Here is a 16,530-nt window from a genome sequence, read left to right on the forward strand (position 1 = left end):
GATTACTAACTGGGTATCAGTGGGTTACTGACCCTCTGTGGAGGGGTCCTAGGGAAATGTGCCTGATGTTGTCTGTGATTGGCAAGATGAATTCTGGCCTGCGTAGCCACATCCAAATGAGTGATTTGCATGAGTGACAGTAGTAACTTTGTGCCATCGAGTTATGAAAGTTTGCAATGAGATAAGATTTTGGAAGCCTTAGTTGTGATGCATAGTCACAACTGATGCCACTTCGTCTGAGATGAACGCCCATTTGTCTTCTAAACAAATGTGCTATTCACATATTAGAGATAGACCTCCTTTCCACTATGCAATGAAGAACAAATGGGCCTAGAATACCACCAAAGGGTAAGAACAACTGCATAGTGTTAAATTAAAAATAAAAGGATCTAAATTAAGCCCAGCATTAGAGGAAGCCATTTAAAATCTCTTTTCTAAACCTTTACCCTTTTGCTAATAACGTGCAACTTCTCCCTGGTTAAAAGCAGGTTGTATTTTAGTTTTCATTCATAAGCATAAGGCTCTATTAACAATATGAAGATACAATATTCATCCTTACTGTAATAGGTAATTATACAGATGTGTGACTCTACTTTGTGGTGAGAATTCTCATGCAAGAATGTAAGTTTTAAGCTAAGGGAAAAGAGCTTTGGTGGAATCGTTGAAAGAAAGAAATGGATGTATTGTATCACACAAACTCAAGCCTCTGTCGACAGGCACAGAAATGTTGGGTGTACAAAGATCTTCTTCCGTGAATAGCCTTTTAAGATTTATTCCTTCCTGTGAAAAGTAGTACCTTTTACATGAGATAAAAATCCCAGGTCCTGACCTCTTACAGGTTTTGATTATTTTCATGACTTGGAATTAAGTAAGCTGGATTTCCTGTGGACTTATTTCACAAGGTTGATTGTCTTAGATGTTTAACGAGCAGTTACTGAAGGTTTTCTGTAGCAGAGACATTTACAAGGTCTTTCATACAGGTTTTCTGATATCTAATAAGGTTTTATTGCCCACTGCAGTCTCTCAGTGGAGACATAAACGGGGTTTCTTCTTTGTTCTCTCTCATTTTCAGAAACTTTGTAGGTATGTAGTGTTTCTGAGACCTCTGCTTGTCTGTTGAATTTGGTTGAAATTGCCCAAGAAGCTCAAAAGCTACTGTAGGACAGAGGGAAATAAATGGGAGACAGACAATTTAGACAATGATATAAAATGTGGTTGCTTTTTTGTTTATTAAACCAGGCTAAAAGCATTATGGCAGTTTGGATAACGGTTTAGTTCAATATCCTGGGCAAATTTTCAGTTTGGGTAACAATATTCTCACTATTTAATCCATCCGTAGCTTTGGCTACCTGGGCCAGTCTTCTCATTAAACCTTTCTGTATATCTGCCAGGAGCTGTTTAACAGCTCCTGCATTTCATGTCATGGTTGGTTATGTTTCTGTGGAGGATGGAAAACTACTACTGTATAAGAAAGTGAAGAGGAATATACACTAAAGTACATTAATATTTTTAAAAATGGAGTATGGTATGTGCTAAGTGTTGGACATTGCTGGTATTAGCCAAAAACCACATGGTTTTCACTAAGACATCTAATATGTTTATTTGTGTGTACGTATATCCTGAAGGTTTTCTGTAAGAATCACGTATATATGTATTTTCAATAATGGGCTGCAGAGGTGGAATCATGCTGTAGTAAAGCTTGTTTAAACTCCTCAGTTCCTCCTTGTTTATTTGCTGTGTGGTCAGTACTCTGAGGAAGAAAAGAAGACTCAGTACATTTTCTTCATGTTAGTTTTTTCCCATAGTGCAAGATACTAAATTTTACATGGGCTTTTTGCATCATTGGCTCGTTAGTTCTGCATACTAGTGGCTTTTGGGAAAGGCTGGCTGTGTAGTGTCCATCACCCTCTGTTTCAAGTCAAAGTTTCACATAGGTCCTACTTTGAATTTCCAAGTGTGCAGCCTCTGTCACTGACGGCTGCTGATGGAAGGAGATGTGTCTGCAAAGTTCTGCTGCACCCAATTTCCTCAGTTTTAAGGAAACAGAGATCGAAGTGAGGGACAGTAATAAGTAAAAAACATGTTCTTGTGATTCCGGACTGCTGAAAGCAGCATCCAAAGGTCTGGTCTAGTCCAGCTTTGAACTGGAATAGATGATCTGCAGAGGTCCATTGCAGCCTAATTTTTTTTTTTGGCATCCCCAGAATTGGTTCAGAAATATTCTCCTGGATATTCCCTTTACTATTATTATTTAGCTACTGGTCTTGATTACTCCACTGCTTCTCTTACTAGCTGATCCAATCTGCAATGTGTCAGATTTAATGTCCACTTTCCGTATGAGGAGGGCATCACAGTTTACCAAAGAAGATGTGCCTGGGGAGTTTGGTTGCTAGCAGTATTCTCAAGTTACTGATGGACCTCCATAAAGTACCTGTAAATCAGTAAGAATTGACTGTAATAATGGATTTAATTTTACTTGGAAATAAAAGGAAGGAAAATGATGAATTCAGAGTTTAAAGCCCAAAAAGTAACAGTATTACTTTACTATCAGCATTCCCTGTGAGCTGAAAAGTCACAGGAGGATATTTGAGAGACTGGCAGAAGAGGCTGTTTGCCTGAGTGAAAGTTTTCATACTAGGGATAAGAAAATTATAAGATAGATTTCGTAATGTAGAGGACAAAGAAACTGACTGGGGCTTGGCGCAGGTGACATGGTGAACACTCCCAAAAGTCAGCATGGATGAGGCAGACAAAGCTGTGCCAGGTTTGGTTCCCTCCACATTCCTGTAACAATATCCTGATAAGCTTATACCTCCATATTACACCTCAGGGCTTCTAGTCTATGTTCTGATTCTGCAAAAAGACAGTTATATTTGAGGGTTAAAGAGGTGAAAGTTTACTCCAGAGGGCACCCAGAGCCAAGTTTTGTGTAGTATGGATGGACATAGTATAGAGTTTTATGGAGATGAAGCCAAACTTTCTGTAGGGTGGGCAGCAAGACCTGGACAGGAGATGGTATTCCTGTGCTGCTCATGCTACTTTTCAGGCTATTTTTCTAGGCTCAAAGGCTCAAATAGACTCAATGAAGATCCTATATGCCAAAAAACTTGCCTACCTTTTCAGTCCTACCATTTGGTGTAATGAGAGATAGTTCTTTTACCCACAAAACATTTCTTCTCTGTAACATTCTACTTTTAGTTTTCTGTTATGGTAGGTATTTTCCATTTAATGAAAGTACTGAAGAAGGCTTCTGAAAACTGTTATCTTGCTTAAACACAGAGCTGCATTACATAATAGTATATTTCATTCTGCATGGTTTCATGAGTCATTTAATAATTACGTTCAATGCATGTGTGAAGATAATGCTTTCAAACAGAAATAAAGTTCTTATATTCATGACATTGTATAAGACTTTATTAATGTATTGTCATAACAGAGAAGAAACAGTTTGAAAGCTACATATGATAATTACCGTTGGTGTTTATCTGAGTACCCCACATTCTTTTTTAATTGTGTATTTAATTCAAATTCTGTTGGTAACAATTTTCATGATTTGTGAAAAGCACTTGCCTTTTTAGATTTAGATTAATATATTTTACTAATCTTGCGTTTAGTTGAACATTTATTGAACTGATGGTGTTGTGATTCACAGTTGGTGATTTAACTGATTTTAGTCATGTTTATGGAAGACAAAACTATGTCCCCTTAGCCATATTGAAAACATCTAAAATGCTGTTTAAATTAATAACATTAAAACTACTTATCTTCCTATATCAGAAATCTTCAGGTATCTAGTAACATCTGACTTCAACTCAGGAAAAAATTCAAAACTAACATTCAAAAAATTATCTAGAAATAAGCTTTGATTTGGGATTGTTTAATAATTAAAGCATATAAATTGCTAGAATATAAAATAATGAAAACAAAGGCAACAGAAAGGAAAATTATTCTCTCTTTCTTTGCTTTATCAGAAGATTCCATCTTTTGCTAACTTTCCCTTCTCTTTGTGACTTTCTTCAATCTTGCTTGGGCACGTTCTCCCCATATTTTACAGTCTCCACCTCTGTCTTTCATGTTTGTTTCCTGAGTGTATGCAATACTTAACCTTTTTCTCTTATCCCCAAGAGTCTACTTACAGTATTTAATTGACTGTAGTTAAATTATACTGTGGAGACTTTCTTTGTTACCTGTCTGATGTCATATTTTGTTAGTTCACAGCTAAATGAAATAATAACACTTAAAAGACGGTTTTCACGTCCTGAAATAGATTTCAACATTGTGGTAGAAGATTTTAAATTTCAGCTGAATGTTATCCAGTATTTTCTTTTAGATTGAAGTAATAGATTTTAAAGCCATGAGGACACTCTTTACTTTTGTACACTAGAGGCGAACAGAAATGTCTTTGTTGTCCTTAAATTGATCTAAAACCTTTCTGACACATTATTATCTTCCAGAAAGGTGTGTAAGGTTGTTCTTCAACTGCCAGTTAAGGAGTGTATATGCTTCACATGTACTTCCAAGTTTTGTTTAATCTTAATTTATTTTTACAGCTAATTGGAATATCAGCTGTGTCTTTCCTGTTGGTTTTAATCCAAGAAGTGGCATACTGATCAAAACCAGTATTTAAACATTTTGCTGTGTTCTTCATGTTCTGTGTTCCTTGCATTGCATTATTACTTTGTCACGGCTGCTGAAGAAACTTGGAGTCAGCTGCTGCCTAAGCAGTTGAAGTCAACATCACCAAAAAAGGCTGCCGTAGTATTTCTTTTGATGATTTCCTTATGTGTCTAATACACATTTAAATTTATCTGGTTTTCCTCTGTATAAGTAAAAATGAGTGACCAGAGCTGCAATGAAACAGAAGCACATCAGTTTGTGTTCATTGATGTTTAAAATTCATCAGAAAAGGGCAGAGATTTAAAATATATAATGAGACATAGTATACATAGGAAAGCATTTTGCTTCCCTTGCTACTGAAAAGCAAAGTGAATTTTGAATTTTTAGTTTAGTTTTGTGTGACTTTTCAAACAAGGTACAGTTGTGACTTCATAGATGCAAGGTAAAATTAGTCTTCTTTCATATTTTTTAAAACATACCTGTGAACAATCACTTGAACTGGAAGGGAAAACATGAGGATCAATTTTAATCTCCGGCCTCTGCATCTAGTTCCATTTCTCGTTTCTTTGGTGTATTTTCACATCACTATTCAAAAAAAGTGTCACAGAATAGCAGTATAATTCCATTTGCTACATGAAATCGTTTAGCAAGGCTAAATAAAGAGCTTTTCAAGTTCCTCAACCGAAGCACTGCAGAAAGGAGTTACCTGTTTTGCAATTGTGCTGAAGTCTACTGTGTGAGCTGGAAATAACAGAGTGCAACCTGCAAGTAGCACTTTCAGAAAAGCAGCAGGAAGAACAGGAAAAAGAGAAAGGTTTATGCCAATACATGTGTCTTTATGTACTTAAATAGAGCTGTTTCTTTTTGTTCTCACAGAGAGTACGCCCTGCAAGCACTGAGTACACAAAATACTTTTCCTGAGAACAAACAACACTGAGGATATTGTTAAAGAACTTTTGCTAAAAGCTCTGTCCAAGCAAGACTTGCATTAGGAACAGTATTTATACAAGAATCATTTTGGCTTTGCTGGTAATCATTGTTATATCATAAAAAGAATCCTCTATCACACACCTAGAAAATAAAAAGGTTTTTTTTAAGTATTTTTAAATAAAAAACATGTAATTGTTTTTTTTTTTTTTTAAAGTATTAAAGTATCTAAAATTACTCTTTGTCTGATAGACATCCACAGAAGATGATGATAGCAGAGATTCTTTTGTGATATTTCTCCATCAGAGGGATTGCTTTCATTTCCTTCACATTTCTAAAGAACTTGAAGCCTTTCATTACGTTCAGCAACCCCATTGAAGATTATTTCCCCATTTCTCCTCCTGAGAAGCTTTGCAGTTCTGGCACATCTGTCACACTTTCCTAAGTATACAAACACCCAGAAAAAGCACAAGAAATGAGTAAAAAAAAGATTTAAAAAGTTTTATGCCTACCAGTGTTTTGAGATTCCTAGTGTTGTCTCCAGGGAAGAAAAACTGAATGCCACAAAACAATTCTTGGTTGCATTTAATGGTCCTTAAGAAATGAAATTTTGTACGCAGAAACCTAATCTTCACTGCAACTCAAAGTGACAAACTACCAGATCCTGTCTGCAAAGTTTAACTTCGTGTGTTAAAGCAAAACTTTGTGGTATTTCTTTTCTTAAGATAACATGCATTGATGACAAAGGAGGAATTGAAAGTATGCTAAATAAATAGTCTTTAAATAAATAAAAAAACGTATACTCTGTAGTGCAGGAGAAGTGTATTAAGGTTACTCTTTGATCTATTAATCCAGATTTCCTGTTTCTTAAAATTGTGATGTTTTTATTTATCTTTTCATGAAGGAATATTATTTCAATTCCAATTAGTATGACTTTACTATGTTTATCTAGAGAAGACAGGTTTTTTTTCAACTACTATCGGAAATACTTGGTGCAATGCTGTATGCTAGAAAGAGGTTGGATCCTTTGAAACACTTTAAACTGTGGTCAAAAACACATAGTAAATTCTGTTTGTCGTTTGGACAAATATGTAAACTCTGAAGTTTATAGGCAAAATAATTTTAGTGAAATTATGTACAATGCAGAATACCTATTCTTCATGGAAAGGTGTTATTGCAATAAAAAAAATCAATATTTTATATTAGCAAAAGTTAATCTAACATTTAATTTAGGTTCACCTTCCTCCCAAGACAGAATAAGGTATTTCATTATGCGTGTCAAGTACGTAAAATGTACTTAGTGTGTACAGTTCGAGTCAAAATCCACACCCAGCTTGTGCTTAGCTTCAAAAATAACTTCATAATGATGAATATGCTTGCCAAAAATGAAGCTGAAAGTATTCAGGAAATATTTAGAGCATTATATTGGAAGGACGGATTGGATATATGCTCTCTGTAAAAAAAAGTTTGAGAGGCGATGAAAGTAACTCAGCATCGCAAATCATCAGATTATGGGTAATAATTAGAAGCAAGAAGTCATATTTCCCAAATCTGAAGTTGTATGCAAATGGGCAAAATAGAAAAGATTGTGAACTCTGTCAGGTTAAATCTAAAAACAGTCCAGCTGGGCAAAGAGTTTAAGGAGCAATTAACATTATAAGTGATGAGAAATCTTTCTTCACACAGCAGAACTACCAGAACTTGCCAGGTAGTTTGTATGGTAAATGGATGATAAGACGATAAAAAGAGTCCTCAGAGAAGGGAAGGAAATAAAAAGTATGCAAAATGAATTATTTGCGTTTCTGTTAACTGTGGAAGAAACTGTAGCACTTTCTGTGCTAGAACCCCACTTTATGGTGTACTCATCAAAGGATCTATTTCAGATTAAAAGGACTGTAGAAAAAGCTTATCTATAGGGGACTTGCAGATAAAATGTTTGGTAATATTTCAAAATCAGAGGATATTGACAAAAGACCTCTGAAAGAACTCGAGAATAAAATAAGTGAACTACTAATAGTGATGGAAGGCCAGCTCTGAAGACTGCAGAATCCTAGATTGATTTAGATTGGAAAGGGCCTCTGGAGATCTACTAGCCCATCCTCCTGCTCTATTGGATCAGGGAGTCTATAGGAGACTCCTAGCAGAGCATCACATGTCCTTTGATCTGTCCTTTGATCTTTCCCATAAGCTCCTGAATGTCTTATTTTCTGTTTCACAGCAAAACTGTGTGTGTTTGCCTCAGCCCTTGGCACATCTTGCAGCCCTCTGCCTCCCTGCCCTCCCGAGTGCTCATATCCCCCCATGGCAGCACTCCAGTCATGCGGACTGTCCAAATGTACTTCTGGTCAGATCATTGCTCTGCATCTGTGCATGAACTTCTAATTGCTCTTGTCTCCCATGCTGTGTTAATTCATGTACAGGTGCTGGAGATGGACCCAGTCACGCCACTTTTCTCGGGAAAGGGAAAAGACCTTCTCCATCATGCTGTCCCCGGTATGCTGCTTTGCTGCTCCCCATGCATTCGCTTCTCTTAAGACTATAGCTACCCTCTCCTGATGTACCTGGTTTAAAGCTTTCCTCACTAAGATAGCAAATAAGCCTTTGCCGAACTTGATCAGATGGATCCCATCTCTTATCGATAGTTCTCATTCCCTAAAGAGGCTCCTGTGGTCATAAAAGCCAAAACTCTGCCTCTGACACCAGCTAAGTAGTAAGATGTGGATGTGCCAGATATGTTCACTTTGGTACGAAACTTCCAGTGAAAGGATTGATGAGAAAAGCAGCTGGCCTTTATCTGCTTTACCCCTCCCCCAGAGCTCCACAGTCACTCTTCATGTGCTCACCCTTAGGAGTATCATTGCTGCCCGTGTGATGAGCAAGAAGGGCTGGATAAGCCTCAGAAGTCTCTGCAATATCCTATATCTGATCACTCAGCAAGCAGCAGAACTCCCAAGACATCAAAGTCAGCAGCTGGGTGCCTCTGTCTCCTCCTCAAGGAGGTCTCCAGGGACTATCACCTACCAGCTGCCCATGCAGGTTGCCACCCTCTGTCTTTTTATACTTATCTGTAGGGCATGGTGACAAGGCTGGTGAGGAGTCTGGAGCACAAGTCTGATGAGGAGTGGCTGAGGGAACTGGGGCCGCTTAGCCTGGAGGAGGGCTGTAAAGGGTGAGTGTCACGAAAATGGAGCCAGGCTCTTCTTGGTGTCAACCAATGATAGGGCAAGGAGCAATGGATACAAACTGGAACATGGGAGGTTCCATTTAAATATGAGGAGAAACTTCTTCACAGTGAGGGTGCCAGAACACTGGAACAGGCTGCCCAGGGGGGTTGTAGAGCCTCCTACTCTGGAGACATTCAAAACCCGCCTGGACACCTTCCTGTGTAACCTCATGTGGGTGTTCCTGCTCCGGCAGGGGCATTGGACTAGATGATCTTTTGAGATCCCTTCCAATCCCTAACATTCTGTGATTCTGTATTCACTCTTGTTCAAAAGAAAAAATGTTCTTTATGTTCCTTTCTGGTAAAAGAAGCAAGATAACATCTTAATTTTCTGCCTCAAGAGCTTTCAATATGTTTTGATATTGCTAACTACATGATTCTAGCTTTGCTTAAACAATATATTCACACTGTCCTTTATTCCAAGAGCTGAAGTACAGAGTAGAATAGTGATGAGAAACACAAATAAACCTTCAAATATTATGCAATTCCTATTAATTTCTGTATTCAGGGAGAATTTCAGCATTGCCAGAGTGAGTAAAATACCCCCAGGCAGATTATCCCTCTCTTGATGTTTTGAAAGAGCAATAATGTCAGTTTAAGCCAAAATGTGATCTTCATTTTGTTTAAAAATGCTTAGAAAGGGATTTTAAAGGAAGAGTTTCATATGAATAAGTAAAATGTAAAGTAGGCAAACAGACAAGATCCAATGTATGCAAGCAATTGGGAAAGAATGTTTTACGTTACAAGCCTTGAATAAAAGGATGAAGTCCTGTAAGCTTAGACTTCCGAAGGTATTGTGGACATCTTCCTAGTCCATTGTAATGCAACATGAAACCATTTTACTGAAACAACAAAGGCAATGTCTTAAAAATATATATTTCCATAGTTGTCTCCCAAGTGCTTTGTCAATAATGTTGTAAATCCAAGTGAAAGAGATTTTCTCTAAAGGACAGTAGAGATTTTAATGTGTAGTTGAGAATACAGGAATAGTTCTGTAGAGCAGTCTGGAAATGAATTACAGACTCATATGTTCTTGTTTTTTTGTCTGGCACTTTCTTCCAGCTCTGGATATATTGCTTTTGCAGGTAAAACAGGTTGTGGTATAAAAATACAGTACCAAGAGTAAGAATTTGAATTGCATGAAATATAGTAAATGTCAAATTATTTGCCAGGCTTCCAATTTCTAATATAAAACAGAAATATATCTTTAAAGAGCACAAACTTGTTTCACCTTTGGTAGAATTTTCACGTATTTTCAGTTTGGAGTAACTATTAAAATGCTGTAGCTGGGAAGCAAGAAAAGTGGATCTATAGATATCAGAGCATATTCCAGAATTTTTGTCACTTAGAACACCATCTTTCGTGCTTACATGCAAATTTAAGTAAAAACAGAAATTGTAGTTCTATTGTATAGGCCAATGGAGCTACCACATGATGCAAAACAGTTCACTTCCTCTGGACTATCACAAGTTTGAGAAAGCCTTTTCTATTTCAAATGATTAATTATTCCCTTTTATAAAAGGAAGAACATTTTTCTGAGAAGTTGGTTTGAAACTGTGAAACAGATGGCATTCTTCTTCAGCACACAGGGATTTCATAATCTTGGTAATCTCCTCAAAAGAAAGACTGAAATATTTATGAAATTTAATCTATATAGGAAAATGAGTGTCGCTTACTATTTTAGAACTCATTACTATTCTGTTCCATATATTTAATTAAGACCACTTAAATGGTATCACAAGCTCTTATTAACACAAACCAATGGAGGAGAAATAGTTCGCTTAAGTGGAAAATGAGCATAATGTTCACTTGAACTGAGTTGAATCTTTTTTGTGTGTGTAAGCCACATATGTGCTAGCAAAGGCTAATCCTCAGCAAATGGCATGACTCAGCTTGCATCCGTATGACTAATTCTCATCCCCAGCAAAACCCTTTGGGAGCCCGGGCTGCTCCAGGACACACGCGGTCAGTGACACAGCACCGGTGCTCACAGCACACACCTTGGCCCTGCTTAGTTTATTATTCTAGAAGTAAGGTTGGAAAATTCTTTGCGTAAAAAGTGGCCTGGGTCAGCAAATCAAGGATGGTATGTACCAAAAAAAAGTATGCATTTTTATGACCCTGTAAAAATCTGTCCAAATGTAAAAAATTTTTATCCCTAAAAATCGCAGTTAGTTTCACATCCCTGAGAGAGAAGTTTCAGTCAGTCTTTAAAGTTTCTGCTTATACTTTATTTTCTTGCAGCTGTTCTCCAGACTGTATTATCATGTGCCATCACCATGGAATGACTAGTTAAAATTCTGCCAGGAATATAGAGGTGAAGTACTGTTTTCCCTGCAGTAGGTTTGGGTCTGGAAATGGGAAATGAGAGCTGAGATCACAGAATCACAGAATGTCAGGGATTGGAAGGGACCTCGAAAGATCATCCAGTCCAATCCCCCTGCCGGAGCAGGAACACCCAGATGAGGTTACACAGGAAGGTGTCCAGGCAGGTTTTGAATGTCTCCAGAGTAGGAGACCCCACAACCCCCTGGGCAGCCTGTTCCAGTGTTCTGGCACCCTTACGAAGAAGAAGTTTCTTCTCAAATTTAAGTGGAACCTCTCGTGTTCCAATTTGAACCCATTACCCCTTGTCCTGCTGCTGGTTGTCACCGAGAAGAGCCTGGCTCCATCCTTGTGACGCTCACCCTTTATATATTTGTAAACATTAGTGAGGTCACCCCTCAGTCTCCTCCAAGCTAAAGAGACCCAGCTCCCTCAGCCTTTCCTCATAAGGGAGATGCTTCACTCCCTTCATCATCTTTGTTGCCCTAACCTTGTCTCCTCTGGGAATATATACACTCAGTGAGGTGTTTGCCTACACCTCTGCTAGTGTCTGCAAAGGAGATGGAGAAATAATTGATTTTAAAGCAGAAGAAACAGAAGCCACAGAAAGAGAGGAAAGAATAGGAAATAAATAGAGTGGGTCAGTCCTCCAGAGGAACTTAGCCTGGTCAGCTATGAGTGTTGGATTTGGAAGAAATGCTAGGGATTGATGTGACAAAGAGATTGGAGCTACCAATAAATGTGAAGGCTAAAGGAGAATAAAGTTTTTAAGATATAAGTGAAAACATGAAATAGCTGGAGAGAAGGAGTCAGGAAATTGGAGCAGAGGAAAAGTGGAAAAGAAGAGATGAGAAGGAAGACTTGAGATTGTACAAGGGGTGAAAGAAAGATGTTAAGACCGTAAGAAGGTAGGGAAGCAGAAAGAGATTTAACAAAACCTGGGAGAAATTCAGCTGATGATCTGGCTAAAATAAGTAAGAAAACAACAGATATAAGGTTAGTTTTATATGGGAAGAGCTGATCCAGTTTCTGGGACAGATGGACAGAAATAAGACACTTCCACCATGTGCACAGAAGTGAATCTGTGGTTCCTTAGTATTACTGCTGTCCTGCTGTGAAGAAAAATAAGTAGGAAATGCACTGCTACAATATCTCATTCTCTCCTAGTTCTGTTCCATAGAGAAGACCAACAGCTACTGTTGCAACTGGTTTTATCAAGGTCTGTGTGATATTAATAGATCTAAAGATGCGGACTCTACAGATGAGTCAGTTCAATATGAATAGTAGGTCATATTTCCTTTTTTTGTTCTTTTGTGTGTGGGGGGGGATTTTTTTGTTTGTTTGGGGTTTTTTTGGGGGGTGGGGTGGTGTGTTTGTGTTTTGTTTGTTTGTTTGGGGTTTTTTTGGTTTTTTGTTTTTATCTAGGAAGTTACATAAAACAGAAATTTATATACTTTAGAGCATCCTAAAAGTAGAAAAATCAATTATGTTAAAAATAATCCAAAACAAGAGCTACATCTGTACTGCTACGTTAAACATGCCTATGGAGGAGTCCAACAGGAATAGAGTGGCTGGCATTCATGCCATTAAACTCCCTTATTCTCTAAAACAGAGAAGCCACAACCATGCTATCACTACTTAATTGCAACATAATAATGACAATGTTAAATGTCTGATTCGAATATTTACAAAACCCCAGCCTTCCAGCCCATGTACATGATATCTTGACTGGCATCAAGCAGGGATCAGCGCACCAGTGAAGAAATCTTCTCCATAGATTTGTAATTACGCCATCTATTTTTGAATGACAGTTTCCTTAGGAGAGAGGAGGACTTACTTGTGAGCTAATTTGTGTTCTTTCCACAGAACATCTCATTGCGTGTAGTTCAGAAACTGCTAACTGTCAGACTACAGTGTTCCCATTTGCTTCAGTGCTTGTTTTCTGGGGCTTAATGTGTTCTGTTACAGAAAAAATACTGAAATTGTTTCTTCTATAGTTACGTGCTTGAAGACCTGGCTGTTAAGAAATTGCATTTGCTCATTTAGTAAACAATTCACTATCAAGTGCCATGGAACTACAGAAGTAATATATCTTAGAGATCACAGGAGAACAGTTTGAACACCAGTATTAGAAATATTATTAATGTATGAAGATGCAGATCAATAAATAAAAAGGATCACTTAATTTTTTCTAATACTTTAACAATTTACAAGATACACCTGTATCCTAAGAAGTATCTTTTTATTAGAAGCATATTCTAGTTCTTAGCTCATGCTGAATTATTTTTGGTTTTTTTCTTTATTGCCATGAAAGTTAACCAGTAAAAAAAATTTTCCTTGAATTTTAATCCTTATAATTATTAAAAATTCAAAATACTTTCAAATATGTTGGTAAATACTGAACTAAATAAACTTTTTATATCAAGTTGTGCTGACAGCTACTGTTATTAATTTTAATTACTGACTGACTTAGGTAGATACACAGCAAGATGTTGCTAAATCTTGGTCTGACTAAATATGTGTTTTTAATTGTCATGTTTAGCTTCTGATTTCAACTGATTCTTGTGTTGCCTGATTTAATTTTTTTTTTAATAATGATTTTAAATTGGATGTCTGGGTTGTATCACATATCATAAGAACATCATTTATATACTATAGACAGTAACTATCACAGCCTTATCTGGTAACTAAAGCAATTGTTGGATTTTACATCTCTGAAATTGTCCAAAATTCTATAATTTGATATTTTACTCAGAATTTTGTTCACCAAGTTACTTGCAAACTATTAAGAATTCAGTGGCAAACTTTTTCAGTAAATTACTGTAATAAAACCAGAAAGGCCTTATCTGCATCCAAAGTAATGTGCGTGTCTGTTCTGAATAAAGGAATCATGTAGCTGTCACTGAATAAAAGAACTAAAATGCTAGTGAACAAAACCTACCTCTGGTACATTATAGTAAAATTTCTGTAAACTTGCCATCCATCTTCTCTGCATTTCTCGGAGTGTTAGATAATACCTAGATTGCATTGTAAAACTATACTACTTGCGAAGAAAGACAACCCAAAGGGAAACCTTCCGCTTCCACATGAAGAAAAGTCTTTTGATACCTGGAAGGATCAAATGATCAGAAAAAGAGAGTGTACAGTATTCAGCTCTCTGTGTAATTTATAATCATTTCATAAATTATAGATGGAAAACTTACTAGAACCTCAAGTCATCCCTCTGTGCTTAATTTTGTTTTGTCCTTTTCAGTGAGGCAGCCCATTCCACGGTAGACTAAACCCACACTGTTCTTATTTTCCATAAAGACAGTATTTTTATTAACTTATAAGGAGAGGAAGTGGGAGATTCCTCTAGCCTTTCCATAAGGGCAACATAGCTCTCAGCATTCCTTGCCTAAAATTGATCCTTGCTTCCACCTATCTCATGATAAGTGGAGCAGGGCTCAAGCTAATCATTTAGAGGCCTGTCCATGTAAACACAGGCAGTTAAACAGTTCCTCTTAACAACAGGGTTGGATTTAACTATGGTGTTACTTATTCTTCCAGTCCATTTAGTTTTCTTTGATTGTTTTTGTTTTGTAACTTCCATGTCAAAATATATCGTGTATCTATTAAGAAAGGCTTTTTGTTATTGTGGGGTTTTTTAAGAGTATATGATATATTATTTATCATTCAGGAACACATTTGTGGTTTTAATTACAGAAAACAGGCCTATTAGCACTACCAAGAAAGGTTGTGTTGGTTTTTTTTAAACAGTAGCATTTTCTGCATTCATATTTCATTTGTATTCCTCCTCATACAGGAGAAAAAGGAAAGAAAAAGTAGCAGAGTTGTACAGTGAACTCTCTTTTGATCTATACTGTTTCCTCATGAATTCCAAACATTTGGTATCCACCTCCTTAAAATTCATTTTGCTAAGATGCAGAGCTCTACAACTCTTACCAGCTAAAATAATAAAAGTATGTGAATTGCTGTGTTTAACTTTCAGGCCTCAGTTTGTGGAGCAGGTATTCCTGAGGCAGTGACCGCGGGAACATCTTCCCTGTGCTTCAGGTGCCACTTCCCAGCATAAGCACAGGGAATTGCCTTTCCCTCTTACCCTGCAAGCTGTGTCACCCTATCCTCACACTGTCCTTCCTTCTTATTTAGCAGAAACCTCAATTCTTGGCTTGTTCATCATTATGAGGAGGGGAGAAAACACACCAAGTCAGGGAGTGAAGGATACAAATTATGGCAGTGGAACTGACAGTCTTTATGTGCTCGCCACTATCAGCATTTGCATGACTTCTGAACCCATTGTATGTAACTACACTAGACTAGAAAATCTGAAAGCAATTTCAAGCTTGGAAGTTCACTGGAATTCACACTTTCCGTTGAGCTATTGCTGGATCCTGAGCTAAGGAGATTTTTAGAATCTAGGCATGACTGTTATCCTGAATTTGACTCCTGTTGTCTCAATGGACTACACTAGGTTCCCTTGGGTTTCTCCCATCCTGAGCAAATACTTCAAGGAAACAATCATTTATTTCAGTTTTCTAAAATTTGCATGGTTGGTGACATCTAGCCTGACCCTTTGGGTGATTGGATTATAAGCAGAATTTCCCTAAAATATTTAAAGGGATCATGAACAAGTTGCAAAAGAGCATAATTCCCTGGCAGCTGCACAGGTAGAGAATTCCTGACTGGGAGACAGCTCCAGCATACGGCATGTTCTGTAGCTGGGAAGTGAACAAGTGTAGATCCCTGGTTTCCTCCTCCCCCATTTAAGAGGAAGTGAAATTTATATTAAGGAGTGCTGCAAGGCTTAACACAAATTACTGGTACCCGAGTCCCTGTTACTTGAGAGCTGGAATGATTTAATCATATCACAGTGCAATTTGCAAGACAATAGAAGCACCTTAAATTAAAATAGTACCTTAGTAGGAGGGCAGGAACAAAGAGGAGGATGTCAGGCAAGTTCTGCATGTGCTGTCTTGGCAGATTCATTCATTTTTCTAACCTCTTGATTTCCTTGAGAGGCAGCTACTAGAATCAGTCTTCGAAGAAACAAGTTGCAAGCCCACAAAAAGGCAAGTTTGGCAAGGGTATCGTCAAATACAGCAGTGTCTTGGGATAGAAAAAAAACTAGTGATAATTAATACCTACTATCACAATTTAGGAAGCCTTACTCTGTCTGTTTGGCTGATAGGTGAAGGAAGGCAGCAGACTTTTGTGGAAAATTGCTTGTTCAGTCACCTGCACTGAGGAGAAGGGTGCAACTCTGCAATCCTGAAATTGAGGGAACCCCTAAAGCTACTGAGAGTCTAGAAAACTAACAAAGAGGTTCTGAAGGCAAAGCTTAGACTGAGATATGGGCAACTGAAGACCAGGACCTCCATGGCAGCAATTTGGAATATTTATACTACCACATGCAAGGCCATGTGGAAATAACATGA

At 37.5% G+C, this 16,530-nt stretch overlaps 1 protein-coding gene across 8 annotated transcripts in view; it reads left to right on the forward strand.

Annotated features, from left to right (window-relative positions):
• Positions 1-16,530, forward strand: part of SGCG (sarcoglycan gamma) — a 129,283-nt gene that overhangs the window by 41,070 nt on the left and 71,683 nt on the right. The gene's annotated exons all lie outside the window — the stretch shown is intronic.

The sequence above is a fragment of the Patagioenas fasciata genome, chromosome 1 (assembly GCF_037038585.1).
Source record: "Patagioenas fasciata isolate bPatFas1 chromosome 1, bPatFas1.hap1, whole genome shotgun sequence".
Taxonomy (NCBI): Eukaryota; Metazoa; Chordata; class Aves; order Columbiformes; family Columbidae; genus Patagioenas; species Patagioenas fasciata.